Source organism: Eptatretus burgeri, chromosome 16, assembly GCF_056783735.1.
Source record: "Eptatretus burgeri isolate ZD-2024b chromosome 16, Ebu_testis_v1, whole genome shotgun sequence".
Classification (NCBI taxonomy): Eukaryota; Metazoa; Chordata; class Myxini; order Myxiniformes; family Myxinidae; genus Eptatretus; species Eptatretus burgeri.
The window spans coordinates 16,469,851-16,474,850 of record NC_140976.1 but is presented as its reverse complement, the minus strand read 5'-3'; the positions used below and the strand labels follow the sequence as shown (position 1 = coordinate 16,474,850).

At 37.5% G+C, this 5,000-nt stretch overlaps 1 protein-coding gene across 8 annotated transcripts in view; it reads right to left on the bottom strand.

The window, feature by feature from the left end:
• Positions 1 to 5,000, bottom strand: part of HACE1 (HECT domain and ankyrin repeat containing E3 ubiquitin protein ligase 1) — a 422,483-nt gene that overhangs the window by 340,334 nt on the left and 77,149 nt on the right. Inside the window, exons 1-2 of one of the 8 annotated variants that reach the window (XM_085859093.1) lie at positions 1,789 to 1,828; positions 1,434 to 1,509 (exon numbers count right to left, since the gene is read on the bottom strand). The exons of the other annotated variants lie outside the window; for them this stretch is intronic. The gene's annotated coding sequence lies outside the window, so the exon portion shown is untranslated. Of the gene's footprint in view, positions 1 to 1,433; positions 1,510 to 1,788; positions 1,829 to 5,000 lie in introns of those variants that run through there. 8 annotated transcript variants of the gene reach the window in all.

Here is a 5,000-nt window from a genome sequence, read left to right as displayed (position 1 = left end):
AATCCAACCTTGAGAGAAAAGTTGATAGGTTCATCGTGAAGAAGATGATCAGTGCTAAATTGAAACTTGGGCTTGGAAATTCAAAAAACTTATAGGCCCTAATGATGTCATTAAGATTGAAGAGCAATTGGCTGATGAATTACATAAACCAATAATCACAAAGTTTCATAGAAGGAAGGTTTATTCCAAGAAAGTTGAATATATCTGGTCCACTGATTTACTTGAACTCAATTATGATAAGGGGTACAACTATGCTTTAAACCTTATTGATTTGAGGAGTCGATATGCGTGGGTTGTTCCTTTGAAAAACAAAACAGGTAATACTCTTATGTTAGCTTTCCAACAGATATTCAATAAAAGCAAGAGAAAACCGAAAAAAGTTGTGGACTGATGAGGGTACAGAGTTCTTCAACAAAACATTTATGAATTTTCTTTGAAATAACATTACATAATACAGCACCTTTCATGAAGGAAAAGTGGTTGTAATTGAGCATTTTAATCGCACTTTCAAAGAGACTATACAAAAAAAAATCACTCAAATTGATTCTCAACAATGGTTGTCTTTAATTCGGGACATTGTAGATAAGTACAACAACACGATTCATACCTCAACGAAAACGAAGCCATCAGAAACATTTACAAAATTAAAATATGAAAAAGAGATTAATGTCAGAAAGCCTAAGTTCAAAGTTGGTGATATAGTAAGAATATACAGGTGGAAATCTCATTTTGAAAAAGGTTATACCAAGCGATGGACAAATGAACTTTTTTTAATTGTTGATGTCATCGGTACAGTTCCTTGGACTTACAAATTATGTGATTCAAAGCAGGAAGAGATTTTGGTTCATTTCATTCACAGGAATTACAAAAGACAAAGATAAATTGAAAAAAAAAATTTTTTGACTCTGTCCACACAAGCCACATCCACACAATGCCCCACCCACATAAGCCACATCCACATCCATCATATCCAAATAATTAGTGATTAGTTTATTAGTTCCCACACATGTTTGTTTAATTTAAAAATTGCTCCACCCACACAAGCCCCACCCACATGTGCGCCCCCACCTTTGACCCACCACCCCCCTCATCCCACCCTTCTCTGCACACACACACGGGGAGGGGAGAGGGATGAGGGGGTGGTGAGTCATTGTGGGAGCACACCTACCCCTCAACCCTAACCCTCCCCCACACTCCCTCCTCCCCTTTATTTTTTTCTTGTAATTCAAAATCAGATAATTATAAGTAAAGCATATATAATTAAACAAAAGTAATAACATTGAACAAAATCTTCTTTCGCAGCTGTCTGATTGTTTGTTTTGGTTTTGAAACTCGATCAACATATTCTGTTCAAAACAAGGAGTGAAGAACAATTAGGGTATATAAAGATGATTATATTATGATATTAATAAAATAATAAATATAACATTTACCTCTAGAAGATGTGTCATGTCAGATTCCTCCAGAAGACTAAGATGTGTGTTTGGTTCATCCAGACAGGTGTTTAAACTGAAAAAAAATAAAAAGAATAATGAGTCAAAGACAGACAGACGCACGCACGCACGCACGCACACACACACACACACACACAAACACATAAACAAACACACACACACACACAAACACAAATACACACATGCACACATACACATGCACATGCACAAACACAAATACACACATGCACAAACACAAATACACACACACACACACACACACACACACACACACACACACACACACACACACACACACACACACACAAAGACACACAGAGGGATAATTTCTCACCTTTGTCTTGACTCATTCAAGATCAGAGGACGTGAGAGGACTTCTTGCCATCCAACAAAAATATCATTCAATTATTTTCTAAACGATTGAATGTCTTCAAGGAAGTCATTCATTTTTAGCCACTCATCATGTAATTCAAAGGCCTCCTGTTCTAGATCAGTTATCAACGATGTTCTTATTGGGGACAACCTGTTAGAAAAAGACACAATAATTATTGGTTGTATAGTGATTTAATTCTGTATAAAACAACAACTAATGAATTGGGTTGAGGATCTCACCTGTCATCTTGTGAAAACGATTGATCCACAAGGTCGGAGAAATTATCTGCACAATCCATTCTCCAAATAAAACACACTCTGCACGCAAGTTGGTTTAAATAAGCAGCTTGATGACGTAATGGGAGATTTCACAACAATGGTTTTTTCAGGGTGTGTCCCACATAGGAAATGACTTCGGAATTTTTTTGGCTTGGTTCAGGCGAGGCAGCTTGGCTGACTCCAGACTGACTCATTTTAACATGAAAATGAAACAGCTTGCTTTGAATGATTTTGAGAAAAACCTACATTTAAAAGCTGTTTTTGCTTGCTTTTCGCTAAACTTTGTTCTGTTAGTGTTCTGATGATTTAAGATATAACCAAGAGAGACATGGGCACAGAATACTTTCTCATTTTCACAGCATGACTGTGCTCTTAAAGGCACTTCCCCATTTTACAGAACCAAAGGAGGGATCATGAACTTCCCTTTCTTTCGTGCTTGAAGGGATAAAGTGAATTTTCTCGATGGAAATGAATGTTATAAGAAAATTAAGTTATTCCCTAAAGTAGAACATGAGAAAATATTCATTGGTTCGCTCTTTGAGTGGAATGAAAATATGAAAGGGAAGAAGTGCTTTAATCAGTAAGTCTCAATGTTTCATAGTCTCAATTTTACATTTGCTGTTATGGGAAGGAAGGGGATAGGTGGGGAAAAAATCAGTCTCAATTTTACATTTGCTTGTATGGGAGGGGAGGGGATAGGTGGGGAGAAAATCAGTCTCAATTTTGCATTTGCTTGTATGGGAGGGAAGGGGATAGGTGGGGAGAAAATCAGTCTCAATTTTACATTTGCTTGTATGGGAGGGAAGGGGATAGGTGGGGAGAAAATCAGTCTCCTATTTTGGGCTTTTTGGGGCTTGAGTCGGAGTTTTCCAATTTCCCCCCATTCATTTGAATGGAAGTCTCAGAAACCCCATTTATCATCTACTAACGTATACATGAGGGTGTCCAGAAAGTCCTCATGCAACTTTGAACTTTTATAACTTTTGATGCACACAACTGAAACGAACTGTAAATGGTGCATGAAAGCGTAATTTATGAAGTGTTTACTCAATTCAGTTCAAATTTTTAGGCAACATAACCGCCATCTTTGGTAATACAGTAATACTTTGCTTCGCGCTCTGAATGCATTCCTACAAAAGAGTGTGAATCAAAAATGCGCTAAAAGGGGTCATTATACCATTGTTTATATGGAGATGTGTTCCCAACAGCGAAATATGAGGGCCTCATTGGAGAATCAGTTATAGTGCTATAGATACAGATGGTAAACATATAAATAAAAAGAACAATGTTTTTATTGTAATAACATCAGTAAGGATTAACGAAAACGTAAAATATGTACAAACATCAATAAAAACAATAATTGCCATCATTCAATCTCTGTTCCAACATGGCAGCCGTGGGAGGAACCTCATCCTGCTGCAAAACGAAGGTGGAGTAAACAACATTGATTGGCTTAGACTTTAGAGCATGTGTGTACAGTGCAAACAATCGCAGCAGGTGTGTTTACTTGGCGCTGCATTTTATGGATAATCTTCTTTTTTTTTTTTAAAGCAAATATTGTCTCCAGGACCAAGAGCTTGATAACGAATCAACATTATATGGGCAGTGTTATGTGAGGTGTTACTATACATCATTCAATGCAATTTTCCAACCTGTTGAAGGCATTCTCCATTTGCTGCTGAGTAATCAAATGAATTGTATTTGTAATCCTAGCCCGAAGTTGATCCAAAGAATGTGGTTTTGATGAGTAAACAACAGTTGAATATAGCCCCATAAAATGTATTCCCCTTGGGACAGGGCAGGCGAACGATGTGGCCAAGCAATTTATCCACATCTACCGATCCACTTGGCTGGCAACACATTCAAGAACCGTCGCACATTCTGTTTCGTAGCAGGGAGCCTCGTCTTGCTGGTAGAAGGTAATGTGTGAAAGATTTAATCATCATAGTTTGGGAACGAAATGCTGTAATTGTGGTGATTGACTCCACCACTGATATAGTAGTTGCCAAATCAGAAAATGTCAACTCATCAAGAAACCCAAGGGAATTGCGGATTTAACAACAGCAACAATAACAACATTAATAACATCATTAACAGAACTTGATGAATTATGCTTTCATGTGCAATTACAGTTTGCTACCTTCATCACTGAAGATGGAAGGTGGTGTATGTTTTCACCACTCTGTCTGTTTTTGCCTGTTTCTTTGTTTGTTACTCGGTAAAAAAAAAAATTTCACCAAGTATGTTGGTCTGTAGCGTTTGTCTGTTTGTCACACGATTTTTGGCCACAGTTTGCAATCAATCATTCTGAAATTTTTTGTGCAAGTCTGCAGGTGACGGGCCAAGGACAGCATCACTTAATTTTGGTGAAGATTCGAATCAGGATCCAGATCTGAGAACTTTTTAAGTGATTCTTCACCATTGAGAGAGAGGGCCAAAAACTATATATAGCACAATATCTCAAAAGGTAATAGATGGATTCAGACGAAACTTGGTGGACAGGTTGGGAATGCCTTAGAAAAAATTGAAAATAAAAAATTGATTCAAGATCCGGATCCGGATCCGGATCCGGCTACGCGAATAATTTAATTTTTAAGTGATTCTTCACCATTGCGAGATGGGGTTAAAAATGACATTTCATGATATCAAAAAAGTTGTGGACGGATTCGGATGAAACTTGGTGTATATGTTGGGTGTGTGACAAGGACTAATTGTTTCGATTTTGGTGAAGGTCCCAATCTGGATTCGATAATTTTTCAAGTGATTCTTCACCATTGAGAGATGGGACCAAAACTATGTACGTATAAGCATGATATCTCAAAAAGTTGTGGACGAGTTTTGACAAAACAAGGTGGATGAGTTGGTTGGGTGACAAGAACAAGCCGACTCGATTTT